This window comes from Eptatretus burgeri, chromosome 9 (genome assembly GCF_056783735.1).
Source record: "Eptatretus burgeri isolate ZD-2024b chromosome 9, Ebu_testis_v1, whole genome shotgun sequence".
Classification (NCBI taxonomy): Eukaryota; Metazoa; Chordata; class Myxini; order Myxiniformes; family Myxinidae; genus Eptatretus; species Eptatretus burgeri.
Window position 1 is genome coordinate 35,916,419 of NC_140969.1, and position 16,766 is coordinate 35,933,184.

The 16,766-nt window shown below is 45.2% G+C and overlaps 1 long non-coding RNA gene across 1 annotated transcript in view; it reads left to right on the top strand.

Annotated features, from left to right (window-relative positions):
- The first annotated feature begins 862 nt into the window (after window positions 1-862).
- Window positions 863-16,766, top strand: part of LOC147019900 (uncharacterized) — a 130,343-nt gene continuing 114,439 nt past the window's right edge. The window contains exons 1-2 of the long non-coding RNA XR_015062054.1: window positions 863-999; window positions 9,550-9,707. This is a non-coding gene — a long non-coding RNA (uncharacterized LOC147019900). The remainder of the gene's footprint in view (window positions 1,000-9,549; window positions 9,708-16,766) is intronic.

Genomic DNA, 16,766 nt, shown 5'->3' on the forward strand with positions numbered 1-16,766 from the left:
CTGTTGGATGCATGCGGTTCCGAGAACCGCAACACTATGTATGTATATACATATATATATGCATACAGAAACAGTATGTATGTATATATATGTATGTATATATGTATATATATATATATATATATGTATATATGTATATATATATATGTATATATATGTATGTATATATGTATATATATGTATATATATATATATATATATATATATATATATATATATATATATATATATATATATATATATATATATATATGCAGGGTGTCCCAAAAGTCTGGAAACATAAGCAAAAATTTATTTTAAAGTTTTATTCCAGTAAATGCTCAAATTGACGGCCTTGGACTTCGCGACACTTGTTTATATGCTGGATACAAGAATGTTGAACATTTTTAAACCTAAAACGTTTAAACATTTTAACATTGGCATGTGTTATTGGATGCTTATCAGGATGCTTTCTATTGAATTCTGCAGCAACTCCTCTCTGTGAAGAATCCTGTCTTGCGTACATGAGAATGAGTTCAATTCGATCTTCTATTTTGTTAGTTTCGAAGCCATCTTGGATCTGAAATAAAAATAAAAATATCAAATTGTATATTAGGAAAAATGTCTATGGATCCAGACTTTTGGGACACCCTGTGTATACATATATATATATATATATATATATATATATATATATATATATATATATATGTATATATGCATAAATATATACATGTATATATGTATGTTGTTCGTGAGTTGGTGACAGCCTTACAGCTTCTTACAGCTGTCCATTGGTTGCGGCTCTTGGTGGCTCCTGACGGTGGGTGACGGTTGGACCATTCCTGCTGGTTCGGCTCGTACCTTATTCTTGGCATTCCTGGGGATGACAACGTGCGTCGATTGGTGTTCGAGCCTGTTTGCGCGTGGGTGCACATCGAGGCAGGGCGTTGGCAGCGGACGAAGGCACGCTCACACATTTTGGGACATTTTAATGGAAGCATCACGACTTCTTTCTTGGTAAGCCAAGACCAGATTTCTTTCCCCCCTGAATGATCTGCTGGATAGCCTTGTCTCGTGTTTAATCGTTAAGTAAGGCATAGTGATAAGCATCTGCTCTTTGTCTGTTTGGGCGGTCGTATGATTTTTATGTCAAAATTCGAAGTTTTCTTAGTTCGTGACCTTGTGACCTTGACCTTGGGACGAAAATGAAAAATCGAGCTCCGTGGGGCTATGCAGGTGCCATTGGGCTAACTAAATACCGAAACCCCTGCCAGATTCGACAAACCCTTCGGAGAAGATGCAAATTGAAATCGGCTACCCCCTAAAAACACATGTTTTTGGGGCGTGGCTCCTCCCATAATGGGCGCACCACGCCCATTCTCAGGAAAACACAACTAGATCATGATATAAACCTCCCACTAAAATTTTATCAGGATCGGATCAAAACCCACGGAGCTATGCTCGGGACAGACAGACACAGACAGACAGACATACAGACAGATAGACATACAGACAGACAGACACACAACAATAACGAATATGCAGTAGTGGTCACTTATTTTTTTCGTGAACATTTTTTTTGGTGAACAAATATGTAAATGTGTATATATATATATATATATATATATATATATATATATGTATATATATGTATATATATATATATATATGTATATATATGTATATATATATTGTTATGGATATGGGGGATGACAAGACCTGACCTTTGACCCTGAAGCTGACAGACAACAGATAACTCTGTGACCCGATGGGTTGCTCAGCAACCTCAAGTGCCGTCTGAATTGACTAAATCTTGCCGGGTACCCGTCCTCAAATCTCGTGTTATCTTTCATGTGATTTAATGGGATGACATGCTGTCCTCTCTGATATTGTGATCACTCAGACTGCACTGTAATGATTGCAGCATTGTAATGGCGGTTATTGGTTGAAGGACTGGTGATGTGAAGTGTTTTGAGAATGTGATTTGGAAATGAAGCATGAGAATGGAGAATTAGGGTTGGAGAATGACGAAGAGAACAATGGGGAGGGTCTTAACTATATTCACAATGAATTTCCCTGTCTACTGATATGAGAGGATGGGTAACCGAACTAAACATAATTGTTCAGGGAATATCTCAACGAGGAATTCCTTATGTGTTTAGTGCAACTCCACAGGGTCTTTCCAAAACTGGAACACCTTCCCCTCCTCCGTACCAGACTCGTCCAGAGTCTGCAGGCTCCTGTACATGTCAGACGTAGTTCCCTTTTAACACAATTAGCTTGTTTATCAGATCCCTGAGTGTGACATTTCTTTTGGACAAGAAAAGTTGCATACATGTCCACAAGAAGGAAAACGAATGCGTTGTGTAACTATTCATACACATTCACTCGATGCACATATCTAAACAGTTCTAAATTCAATTCGAAACACATAACCAAGCTCAATCGCTATCTATTATGTGCAATCTCATGCTGGTTTTTGACAAGTGTTTTTCAGCAGATCCTTGACAGGTCGGTATAACCACAAAAATAGTCCCTGGTCCACAAATGATGCTGGCAAGCAGTACTTGGGGAGGCATGACAAGGGCGGCAGGCATGGCAAAGGCATGGCCAAAGGCAAACAAAGGCATAGGCAAACCAGGCCGGCAGGTGTTGCTGGTTGGCCTCTTGTTGTACACATACCTGATAGGGTGGCGACACCGGCCAATCATTTTACAGGCTCTAAATGTCCCAAGTGTCCCAAATGTCCGAAATGTCCCAAGTCTAAATGTCCCCCAAACCCCACAATGGGCTTATCCTTGTTCTTGTCCCTCTATTCCTGTCCTTTCCCACTCCGTCCTTGGTCCTCTCCTATTCTAACTGTCCCCCTCTATACTGTACCTGAGTCTCGAGCACCAACATCTCTTGGGGCCCACGACATCAAGTCTTAATCCCCCCCTCAAGAGAAAAGGTGGATCTGTGGGAACCTCAGCGTGAGTTTGAACTGCGTTTGCAGGTCCCAAAGTGTTCTCAGGTGCTGAGGCTGGTAATCATCTGAGTGGTGGGTGGTACGAAGAGGAAAAATTTCTAATTATTCAAGCAATGATTACATCATCAATTAAACTTCCCAGAGACTCATTAACATGGTAACATTCCTCTGTTTAAACTATGAGGTTCTAATAATCTTGATCACCTGTCATCCCGTGCGTTGGTGCTCATATTTGTTCGGGCCTGGCCCTTGGTTTTTCATCAGTGCCTCCGCACAATCGCCTGGCTGGGCAGTGTGGCTCTATCTGCAGTACATGCACATGTGGTTCCACCTGCAGGCCATGTGGCTCCACATGCGTACACACACATGGCACCCCCCGGGAATCTGAGGCCGCCACCAAGCTCACCTGCTGCATTCCAAATTATGGGGGGGAGCTCTCTCCAGTTTACTCTGGCAATTGGCGGTCTGGGTCCTCTTCTTTGGTAACTGGGACCATAAATTTAGCACACTACTCTGGGATCATGGCCTATTCATGGCCTGCAGGCTCGCAGCACCCGGGGTGACTTCCTAAAACCATACTCAGCTCTCGTGAGCTACATTCACAGCTCGTCAATCCTCATTGCACCCTGCAAAGTAAAACTTTCCACACACAGCACCATGCAACTACAGAACGACATCCATTGTAATTTTCCTGGATCCCACTTGATAAGCTTTAAACTAGCCCCATGTTTCCTTGGGCAGGACTCATTCCCTCCCAATTACTCCTTCCCTCCCAATTACTCCTTCGCACCACTATTCAATGTTTTCATCCTCTACCAAGCTGCTGTCCCACATTCATTCCACATTCATTCTTGCACTAATCTATCTAACCACTTTCCCTATAACTAGCTCATGCATTTCCCGTTGTCCCTTAAACTACACATGTTCCTTTTAACTCTATGTTGCTAAGCTAGCTACGCACCCACTATAGGTCAACCATCTCAAACCCACTATATCCCCAATGATTCCAACTAATGCTCCCATCAACGCCAATCTACTCTAATGTTAATCTCCCCTTTTAAGACTAATGCTGACCTAATGTTAAGATGAGTGCTCCTGTGTCCCAATGCGGAGCAACCGTTTAAACGTACCCCCACGAGGGTGTAAATTTGTCTATTTCTCAAACTCAATGAGTTCCCACATCTGTGGAAGTTGCTCAGTGTCACTTCTGCTTCCAGGGTGGCAGGATGATGTCCTTGATGGTGACACGATTAGGGCATGGTGAGTAGATTGATTGTGTTCCATTGTCAAGATTGTCGGTACAATTGGCCTCGACTCACTCAGGGCTATGGTCCCCATACAGACAAACATCACCAATTATCACCCATCCAAGGTCCATACACTGGGCTCACGGCGCATTCGGTGATCCATTCCAAGATTTGCCGATCTTAAGCAGCTGAGAAGCATCTCACCCAATTGACAGCAAGATGGTCGCTTCTGGTTCAGGTTCGGGAAACATTTCAGCGATAGGAGGTAATATGTGAGTGGAGCCTTGTGACCTCCAGTGTTGGAATCTTGGAGGAATTACAAGGACTAGTATTACACTCAGTTAGCTCCGGGAGCAGCAGGTGGACGATTCCATTGAAAGATACGAGATTCCTGACACGCCTAACAATGGCTGCCATAGTTCCACAGTAAGTTTTTGAGTTCATACGGGACGAGATTAGATGGCACGTTGAAATAGTCAAAAGTTTGCTGTGGCGCAGAGACCAATTTGACTGGTCATCCAACACAGCATGCATTTTCAGGATTACCAGTGATGAATACTTTCACAAGACAGATCTTGGAACAAGAACTTCCTCTGGATCTACTAATACCACAAATTACCATATACCTGCTAATCACCGAGGGTTGCTTCTTGCCATGCTTTCAAAGAGGTTCAAAGAGTTTCTGATAAATTGCCTCCCTGCCGGTCTATCGAGGGTAGCACAATTGGCATCATGAAGTGCTAAGCAATGACGGGTGCTGTCGCACTGAGAACAATGTAATTTTACTTGACACTCCTTGGCTAAGTGGTTAGTTGACTGAGCACATTTGGTACATATTTTCCATTGGTTAAAAAGGATGAGTCTGGATTGCAATGTTTTCGCTTTGAATGTTCTGCAATGTGCAAGAGGATGTTTTGTTCCATGAATAGGGCAGAATTGTTGCGGATCTTCTATTCGACGATGAGGGCGCTGATTTTCAGAAGGCGATACGACTGCTGTGGTCGGTTGCTCGACAATCTGTGGCAGCAATTCACCTGTGACTTTGGTCTTGTTTACTCTGACCCTTGGACGAATGTCATGAGTGAAGGCAAACATTCTGTTCTTCATACTGAGTGGAACTTTCACTTTAGTAGCTAAAGAACGTGATCCATCATCATATCCTGAGAAAACCAAGCAGAATGAGGTCATTTTGAATCTTTGCATTGCGCCGAATTAAAGATGCGAGCATTGAAATGGAGAAAAGGTAACATTGTGGGTTTCTTAATAATTAAAAGCCTGCACCCTCCAATGATCCACGAGGTCAGGTGGAAGCTTCGCTATGATTGGTTTGAGGAACAGAGATGTATGGTAATCCAAAGCTGCAAGTCCGGTAAGGGAACCATCCTTTTTGGTGGTCTTTTTTTCCTGTTTCCAGAATGGTGTCGCTGAACTTCTGCAAAGTTTTGCGATCATGAGGTGAGACTTGAGGCAAAAGTTCCAGCTTGTTTATCAATGATTGAGTCATTGCTTCATCCCTACCAAGTCTTTCTTGAAGGCGATTCCAGACCTGCTCCAAACCGACATCAGGGTTAGAAATGTAGACTTGGTTTAGACCCTCGAAGAGTGCTTTGGGTTCTGAGCAATCAGCCATACAGTTTGTTGAACCATGAGATTAAGCTGTTCATCGTATGCCAGCAGTACTCCTCTGATCATGGTCTGGAAGGCTGCACACCATGTTCTGAATTTATCATGCTTATCGTCAAACACCAAAATCCTATTTGAACCTCAGTCTCAATGAGACAGATAGTTTACGCAGTCATGCATGGTGGGAATCACTGTTGGTATGATTGATGCCTTGACGTCACGTCTTGACCCAATAGTGAATGACTAGACATGGCCAATGTTGCTGGATGCCGACGTGTCGCTGTAGACGCCTCCCATCGGTAAAAAGCTCTGGATATTGCTCCCAAGATGTCGTACAAACATATGGATGGTGTCAAATGCTTACAGCTGAAAGATTCTACTTCATTATAATAAACCATAAGCACCATTTAAGTTGAATATATGCATTCTCAACAAATAAAAAAGTATCTAACACACATTTTTCAAGAGCATCACCAACAAAATTGGGGTATAGTCATAAATAACCTCATCAATCTTATGAAATTGTGAATAGCTGGCAGTCCAGCATATAAAGTGAATGAGGAGATGACACTTGTTCATATGATACCTTATTTGTTTGTATCAGTACAGATTTACAGCTTTCCAAGACAAGACTACAAAGCCAAAATGAGCCACGACACAAAATCGCGATATTGCAATTACAAGGTACCCCCACTTTAAGAGCAAATTTTGGAAAAACGTCCAAGTAGATTTTTGTACGAAATGGATTTTTGAATTCTACAGACATTATTACCCAAAAGCCTACCTTGAGAGAACTTCCAGTAGCCTACCTGAGTGTTACACTTTCGGCATATGCTCGAAGGGAAGACATTCTCTATCTAAACGGACCACCAGCCATTGACTTATGCTCTCAAGTCAGGACTCGATCGTCGCTCTCCAAGAGAAGAACAACATCTTGATTTCATCTCTCAGTTCACGACGGACTTGAGGCACATCAGTGTCAAAGACAACTCTGCAGCAGATGCACTCCCCCGGGTTGACGTCAATACTTTGGATGTATCTACCATCATCGATTTCGCTACCATAGCTGAAGCCTAACAGTGTGATGATGAGCTACAATGGCTGTGAACCAATTCAACATCAATCCAGTTCAAGGAAGTACCACTTCCGACTTCTTAGGAGAGGATTGTCTGTGACGTTTGAACAGGTGATCCTCGCCCTTACGTCCGTATCGCGTATCAACATGCAGTTTTTGACGCTCTCCACAATTTATCTCACCTTGACATCAGAGCCACTCAACATTTAGTGTCTCGGCGTTTTGTCTGGCAGAGAGTGCATCATAATGTCAGAGACTGGTCCAGAACCTGCATGACATGTCAGAGATCCAAAATACATCGACATATCAGATCTCCTCTTGGCACGTTTCCACACCGGATGCCAGATTAGACCACATTTACTTTGATATAGTTGGACCTCTACCTCCATCAGATGGCAATACATACCTGCTCACATGCATTGATCTTTTTACTCATTGGCCGGTTGCAATACCAATCCCTGACCAGATAGCAGAGATGGTAGCACAAGCATTCATCTCACATTGGGTAGCTGTGTTGAGTGTACCCTCAACAATAACCACAGATCGAGGTTATCAGTTTGAATCAGCACTTTTCCAAGCTCTGATCTACTTGGCAGTAGGAGAACCTGAACCACAGCTTATCACCCATAACCTAATGGGTTCATGGAACGATTCCATCGACAGTTGAAAGGGTCTCTGAAAACCATGCTAATACAAGAAGGACGGATGTTTTCCGATCGTCTTGCTCGGTTTCTGAACTGTAGTCAAGTCTGACCTAGATTGCTGTATTGCTGAGTTAGTTTTTGCACAACTATCAAGTTGCCAGAAATGGTTGTGGCACCAAGTCAGTTCAATCAAGACTTAGACTTAGGATCCCAGCAAATATGTACATTGACGATGGATGCACATGATCAATTTTGAACCCGAACCTTGCCTTTTCTTTCACAAAGGAAGAGAGTTTTTCGTACGTTTCGTGGAATCCTTTCAAGCTATTAAAATTACACTACCAAAGGATGATGCATGAGGTAAATCTCTGTCGGATGGTACCAGAATCATTGCCATTGAGAGAGGCTGCTTAGACGTAAAAAAATATTATTTTTGTAATATTATTATTATTTATTATTGTTATTATTATGAACGAGAAGATGAAATCCCAGATTTGACCGATCTCTTTTTTTTGCCTTTGCCATGGTCCTGGGAAGTGAAAAGTGATCACTGCCTCAATAATCAGCTGAATAAACCAAGTTGGTTCTCATATGCAGACAAAAGTGACTATTCAGAGAAGATACTCGAGTTTTAGTTTTGTATGTAGCAGATGGGGACATTTTACATAGAGTACCAGCATACTCTTCGATTGTGTGTGTGTGTGTGTGTGTGTGTGTGTGTGTGTGTGTGTGTGTGTGTGTGTGTGTGTGTGTGTGTGTGTGTGTGTCCGAGTGTGTCCGAGTGTGTCCGAGCTTCCCTGGCTCTGAATCCAAGCCTCCTTGGATACCATGGATTGGATTTGTGTTTCTATTTTATTGGAAAATACACTATAATGTTTCTTATGTAGTTAAGAAATATTCAAATCAATGCATTTTAAAACATTTTCACTGGTTGTTGGGTGGTGCAGTAGAATGCATGGGAAATCTGTTAAAATGGCAGTGTTTTGTATTTGAATAACAGCTCAATGCAGTGGTGAGCAAAATGGACATGCTGGGGAATGTTGTGTAATCTGCAAGGTCAGGCGTGTATGTATTCACTGCTGATGTCAGATAGTATATGTACAGTATTTGTAATAATGGAATGTGCGATAAGAATTGTGAATATATGATAATAAATGAAAGCCTCTCGCAAGGAAGGTTTTTAAAAAGCGTCGATGGGTTCAGTGAAGTATTCCATATAGAAAGCTTAAATTGTGTGGCCGCATTGCTAGATTGACTGGCTGTTTTGACACAGCTGAGGTTATGAATCCAATGAGGTAAACCCATAGCTGTCGGGATGCAGCTGGATCTGCTGGTGTAAACTCATGGCTGATGTTGTGGACCAAGGGTTTGGAGAGCTTCTGGGCTAAAAGGGTCAAATCCTGAATGAAGAACAGAACCTAGCTGATGACCAAGGTTGTCAGAAAATTGTTCACTTGCTTACAAGTTAATAAAGTTCTTACTTTAGGCGAACAATTCTTTCAGCCTTTACTGATTTTTTTTGATATGGTTATAATTGTTGTGAACTATTTATAATAATTGTAAACTATTTATGTTATTTTTTAATTTTATTTTATTTATATATATATTTTAATTTATATTACTATTTATATATTTATAATAATAAACTATTTATAGTTATAATTGTTGTTAACTGATATGGTTATAATTGTTGTAAAAAAAAAAACTGTTTTATGAAAAATATTCTGTCTGTGTGTAATGATGTTTTTTTTTGCGAGAAGAATTTTGAGGATCACAAATGAAGCCGCCTGAAGCGACATTTCCTCTTTCTTAATTTTTTTCAAATTGGTGGAATCGAGTTATCTTATTCTTTTATAATAAATGTCAGTGTGTGTCTGTGTCGGTGTGTGTCTCCTCCATAACTCCAAAACCATGAAACTGAGCAGCCTGAAACTTTGCATGCCCTTATTTTAAGGGCATGGATAAGCTTGCATCCTGCTGATGTTCTTTTCTCTGTCCATATTTCGGCAGTGTCCCGCAACTGTGGAAAGTAGTGGACTGCTAAGACAAGCACATCAGTGTCTGCTGATTTGATTGTAATGGACCCACGCACATTGTTACGTCTGAACTCATCATCGGCATGCTTCACATGAAGAAATATCCGAGAATCTGCCTCTTCCTGCATTGATGTGAGTTGACTGTTATGATACATTCCTGCAGATGAAAGGCATGCTGTAAGCGAACCATCAGAGAAGCCACCAGCCAAATAGATCTGCTTTTCTTGGTGATCTGAAAGTTCTTTTGCTGCTGGTGCATGTTGCGTGACGTGATTCCAGATGAAGTGTGTCAAGGTGGATTTGTTTGATGATAGAGCCATGAGTTTCGTCCATTGTGGTACTGGATGTCCAGCAATGACTTGGTTGCATGTAGGAGGAAGGCTCTTTGACTTGTAGTTTATGGGAAATTATGTGATTTTCTGAAATGGTCCAAATATTCAGATGGGTGTATCCTTCAAATGTGAATATTTCATGGACCGCACACCAAAATATGAGGACAACAAGGCTGATGTCAGATAGTATATGTACAGTATTTGTAATAATGGAATGTGCGATAAGAATTGTGAATATATGATAATAAATGAAAGCCTCTCGCTTCACCATCTGAGAAGTTGTGTTACTGAGATCACCATCTTTCATATGAGACCTGTTGTAGCTTTGTGTCAAGCCGGTTGATTAAACTCCTAAAATATAGCCCTTTATCGAGGTTTACCGCTGGCCTACAAGTGATAGCTCTGTATAGGAAAAATAAATAACCTGGGTTACGTGCATGAAGCAAAAACATACCTACTGTTTATAATTCCAACACCTCATTATATTGGAAAACGTGGGAGCGGGAATACTGCACTCTAAATGGTGGAGACTTGTAATACCCTCTCCCACATGGAGGCGGTGCTGCACGATACACATTTACATAGAGAATTTGCATCCCTCCCCCAAAACCCCTCCCCCCTCCCCAAGACCACCAGCAAAGATAAAAAACACTCATATGCATTAATTGGGGTAATGCTGATCATCTGTCGCAAGTGTGGATGTAATTGGACCAGAACTGCAGGAGGAGTAGCCCAACAAACAAACCCACTAACACCGGTCCATGACTTGTAGGGAGGATTCTTTCATTATCCGACCCATCACTTCGGCGTACATAAATACGAAAAAAAATGAAACATTTCGTTGACACCACGGCAGGATAGCCAAGAGGTATGCACGCTTGCTCTCAGCTGTCTAGCTTGTGATCGAATCCAGACCCAGCTATAAACTGTCATCCCAGTGCTTCACAGGCAGTGTGATTCATCAATGTGTGTGCTGTTAAACTGGACGTCACATCTGCCGGAACCCCCCTCGCCTCCTCACTCTCCCCTACACTCAGTCCCCATCCCATCTCTCTCTCCCCTCTCCCCATCTCCCTCTCTCACCCTTCTCCCTCTCTCACCCTCCCCCACCCTCTCTCATCCCCCACCCTCTCTCACCCCACCCCCTCTTTCTCTCTCACCACTCACTCTCCCATCTCCCACCACTCACACCCACACCCACACCCCTCTCCCTCCAACCCTTATCCCTCTCCATCCCATACCAATCCCTCTCTCCCCCCTTCGCTCTTTCTCTCTCCGTCTCTCTGCCACCCTGATCCCTCTCCCCCTGTCCCCCTCCCCCACTGTTAAGGGGAATGTTAAGGACTGATGGTTTCGTTTTGAATTTGCCAGGTAAATAGCATGAGTTTTTCGATGCTTCCGCCCAGTTATATGAAACCCGGTGGTTAAAATTATATTTTTGCTGTTTGGGCATGTTTTATCGCCCTTCCCTTCCCCTCACATCATGCTGCCTTTCCTTCCCTTTACACTCCCTTTCCTTCCCCTCATTCTGCCTTCCCTTCCCCTCACACTGCCCTGCCTTCCCTTCCCCCTCGTGCTTCCTCCTCACCCCCTCGTAGTTCCTCCTCACCCCCTCGTAGTTCCTCCTCACCTCCTTGTCGTGCCTCCTCACCTCCTCATAGTGCCTCATATCCAGACTCTGCTTCCCCAGCCCCTCGCGCTGCCTTCCCACACTCTGCCACTGCTCCCCGACCCCTCTCGCTGCCTCCCCCCTCGCACTGCCTCCCCTTCCCTTGTGCTGCCTTCCCCCTTTGCACTGCCTTCCCCTCCCCCTCACGCTGCCTTCCCTTCCCTTCCCTCACATTGCCCTTCCTTTCACTCCCCCCCCACCCCTCACGCTCTCCTCCTGCCAAACCCCCTCCACCGCCATACAACTCTCCGGAGGTCAAGGAGAGGAAGGGCTGTCAAAGTAGTTGTGAAATGGACAAATTAAAGTTTATTTTATTTTATTTTTTAGGAGTCGGAACTGCTGCTCGGACAGATCACAGCAGGATAGCCAATACAAGAGGTATGCATGCTTGCTCCAAGTTGTCTCGCCTGGGTTTGAATCGTGACCCAGCAACAAACTGTCATCGCTCCCTCCCTTCCATTCCTCCTCCCTCCCTCCTCCATCCTTCTCCTCCCACCTTTCCCTCTTTCTCCACCTCCACTTAGTGTTCCCATCAGCGAATCGACCGGTTGTATTTGCTAGTTACCCTTGCCAAAGGAGAGGGTATTGCATTTAAGTTCGTTTGTTTGTCTGTTTGTTTGTTTGTCCGCACAGAACTTTCGTGTTTTTCTCTGCAACCACTTGTCGGATTGAGCCAAAATTTTCGCCATTGGTGCGACTACTCATGCAGAATGTTGGAATGATGGTTATGACATCATATGTCACGTGGTGTGGCAGCCATATTTAAACCAGAGAGTTGGTGTCAAAGCCACCCAATGCTCGCCTGTTAATACATTTATCATTTTTAAAAGACTAGTCTAATAATATTTTTTATAAAGCATTGCAGTGAAGTCTGATCCAAATAATTTTAAAGCAATATATGTATTTGTATATTGTAATCAGTAAAAAATAGTGTGGTAGATAAAAACATTGGAAAGGAAATAACTTGCACCAAAAACTTTAACATTTTCACACTCACGCTCACGCTCACGCTCACGCTGGGGGTATCATTATAGCTCTCTGTTCTTCGAACAGGCGAGCTAAAAACGGAAAAACTTTGGACCTCTGTTTTGTTGAGAAACGGAAAAACTTTTTGGAAAAAACGGAAAAACCGCATCAAGGTAAAAATGGAAACTTGGCACATACTAAGTCCTGGTGAGGGTCTGCAATCTCTGATTGCTGTTTTTTGTTTGTCATATTTGTTGGTTTGCTATGCCTTTTCCACTGAATCACTCAATAATAGATCATTCCAACCACATGAATCAAATCTCAAAAAATAAATAAAATGACCGTTTTTACAGCCATTTTTCCCTGCTGTGCAGGGGTTTGGCTTTTTCTTGAGGCAATGTTTTATGGCCGGATGCCCTTCCTGACGCCAACCCTGGTCGCCTCTTACGAAACACAGGGATATGGTACACCTATTCTAACCGGGGCATACACCGGGACCAGTACACTGGTACTCATTTCGCCGACCTCGGAAGGATGACAGGCTGAGTCAACCCCCTGGTGTTAATTCAGCAGCAAACGGGACTTGCACTCAGGACCCTGGGATCCCAAGCCACCACCCTAACCACTAAGCCAACACCAGGCAATCAAATCTCAAAACGATATGTATATACAGTATATATATATATATATATATATATATATATATATATATATATATATATATATATATATATATATATATATATATATATATATATTGTTGTGGTTGACGAAATTCGCAAACCACCATTCAGGTCCCGTAGGTGAGATATCTCTGTAAGTATATGTGTAGTTAGCCCAAACCCATTGTTTAGAGGGAATAAATGTCATTCATTCGGGCTGCGACCCTTTTAGATAGCCGTTTTTCTTTTACTATCTTTATTTTGGACCAACCGCCATTACTACCACCACAACCACCACCAACCACGTCTCAACAGACATCACACAACAACCACCAACCACATCGCCGCTTCACAACAACAACAACAATGCCAACAGCCACGACCTTTACCGTCACATCTCGCCCTCGCAACCATCGCATCACCGCCATTCCCGCGCCGCTTGTGGGCACCGATACTGGACTCGTACAGGGCGCGCACCGAGCAGCGGGTGCAAAAACACCAGCCTTTCCGAGAAATCGGATCAAGAATGATTCACGCCCACTTCTGTTCCGTCCTATCAGCGAGCGTGGGGCGATTTGGCCCCGCCTCCAGGCGCGTCGGAGTATAATCGCTATATGTAGATTCGCGGATGAAGAATGATTCACGCCCACTTTTCCTCTGTCCAATGGGGAGCGTGGCTCCGCCCCCGAGCCATTCCTGATCCAAAAATCTGCATATGGTTTCTCCTGTCGCACTATAAAGCGCGGAGCAAATCGACGCAGTTGGGAGTTGGCGAGTTGAGAAGAGGAAAGAGTTGGAGAAGTGGCGGCGGCGAAAGCAGTCGAGAGAGTGTCTGTCGGGGTCCGGAGAGGGTGGAGAAGCCAAGAATCTTTGTGGAGGTCTGCGCTCGTGTCAGAGTCGGGGAGCTGCGGAGAGGGGAGGCCGGTAACGCGACCGAGGTCGCGGTGGAGACGCTCGTCGCGGGACCCAAGCCGACCAGATATCCTCATTCCCCCGAGCATCAACAACCCCCTCCTGTTTCCCCCCGCGCTGAGATAGTGTGAGAAGGGGGCCCCGTTCCCACCCCATTCCAGGCAGTGCCAGCGAGGCCCGCGGAGTCGGGGCGCCGCCGCCATTTTGCGGCTCATCACCAGACGGGTAGGCTCGACGCGGTCTCGGCCCCAGGCCCGTCTGCCCCCTTGTCGATGAGGGTGGCCCCTTTTTCTTTTGCTTTGGGGTATATGTGTTGTCGGCGCCGTCTGTGAAGTAAAACTGTATAAGTGTTGCCGTGTGCTCGGTAGTCGGTAGTAGATCTGCATTGTGTTTCTTTTGTTGCATTTGCTTTTTGTGCAGAATTGTCGTGTTACTTTTACATTTGCTTTTGGTGCATAATTGTTGTGATTGTATATGTGTGCTTTCCGTTTGCCGCGGAATAAATGTGCTTTATGTTGAACTGTTTTTCCCGTTTCGCTTCGTCTTTTCTTTTATTGAATCTCCATCTTACTTCACGTAAAGGGTTGGTCGTGGGCTAAATACGCCCAATAATTGATCGAACCGTCGAGGTTGACGATAACACCGCTCGGTTATCCCGATAGTATGGAACGGGTCGCTTAAAGTGGCCCGTGTCCGAAGTCGACCTGCGGCGAGGTGCGATCGCCCGGTCTACCCTCCGTGTGGGTACTTAGGTAGGTCGAATTTGGCGAGCAACCCTATCCCACGCGGGGGGCCGATTGGCACGATCGTGGTGAGGCCGAAAGGCCCACCCGTGACTAGTTCCCGGCGTTAGTCCGAGAGGGTCACGACGGGATTGTCCATCCGGTGGGCGACGTGCCGCGATTCGAGTTACGTGGCCGCTCGCACGCCGGCGGGCGCGAATCCGCAACACTGGTGTCAGGAGTGGGATACAAACCCATCCCCCTCCTCGCGGCACTGGTGTCGGAGAGCGGGAAAACGGGCTCTCCTGTCTCCAGCTAAATTCACGGGAATCGGTCCAGGGGTGAGAGGAGCGACCCCCGATTCCCTCCAAATTACGAGCGATTCAAATTAACGCTTTACAAGAAATAAGATGGCGTCTCAAGGCGAGCGGGAGCCGGGGGTATTAGAAATGGATTTAGAATGTGTAGAATCCATGGTCCAGGATGAAAACCCCATGCAGGAAATGTTGGTTGTGCAGGAACATGAACTCCCCCAACTGAACCCAGAGTTCGAAATGGGCGCAGTGGCTGGGGTGGCGGACAAACGGCCCCCACGTGCGAATTCGCCCACGGATCGGACGATGGAAATGTTTGAGGCATTGATGAGGAAAATGGATGCGAATACACAACAAATGAACGAAGTGAAAACGAAAATGGATACAAACACGAACGAAATAAAAGGCATGAACAAGCAAATGAACGAAGTGAAAACGAAAATGGATACAAACACGAACGAAATAAAAGGCATGAACAAGCAAATGAACGAAGTGAAAAAAAATATGGAAACAAACGCACTCAAAATGAAGGAAGAAATGAAAGAGCTGCGGGGTGAGACGCAGAACATGGGCCGAAGCCTGCAGGCGGGCATGAAGGCCGTTACCAGGGAGTTTAAAATGGCGACTCCACGTGTGGGAGCGAACGAGCTGGGAGGGAGTGCAACGGCTGTCGGGCCCGCAGTGGAGGCGGGTGACAAAGTAATTCGGGGGACGTGTTGGGCGAGAAGTGTGAAGGTGATGGAGAAAGCAACAGTGGCGGTGACCGAGAGGGAAAAACTAATTGGGGTGACGGAGACATGCACGAGGGAGATAACAAGGGAAGAGACGGAAATAATAGTTGAGATAAGGGAGATAACAAGGGAAGAGGTGACTGAGTTGGCAGAGACACGGGAGATGGGAACGATAGAGGGAAGACTACACGATGAAGACGGGGTAAGTGACGCACACACACACACACGGAGGTAGTGGAGGATAATGGGGGTGAGCTCGCGGACTGGGTGGAGACCCGGTGCGAGCATTTGGATGGCCTCCTCCAGGAAAGAGGGGAGGGAGTATGCCCCCTTGAGGCAAATCACGACCAGGTGGGTTCGGTCGTGCTTTGCGAGGTTGAGGGGACGGGTGCTGTGGACAGGTGCACGCCGAGCTTGGGGGGTATAGAGGCCCCGGAGACCCTTGTGGGGACACGAATCCCCAGTGTGGTTGTCCCGGTGTGTGTGCTGCAAGGTGTGAGTGCGTCCCCGTGTGTGGAAGAGACCCCATGTGTGAGTGGTGTGGTGGCAAGTGTGCCGAAGGGCGTGCTCCCCAGCACGCTGTGTGTGGATGAGGCACCGCGGGCGAGTGCCCCCGCGTGTGTGAGTGGTATGGTTTGTGTGAGGGAAATGGCACGAGTGAGTGGAAGGCCGCGAGTGAGTGGAGCCACGTGTGCGAGGGAGGTGGCATGCGTGAGTGAGCGGCCGAGTGTGAGGGAGACAGCGTGTGCAAGGTCGCTGTGTGTAAGGGAGATGTCGGTCGGCATGTGTGAACATGCAGCCGCGTCTCCCGGTGTGAGTTTAATGGTGAGGTGTGTTAGCGTCGTAACACGCGGGAGTGCGTGTGTGGAATGGAGACGGAGAC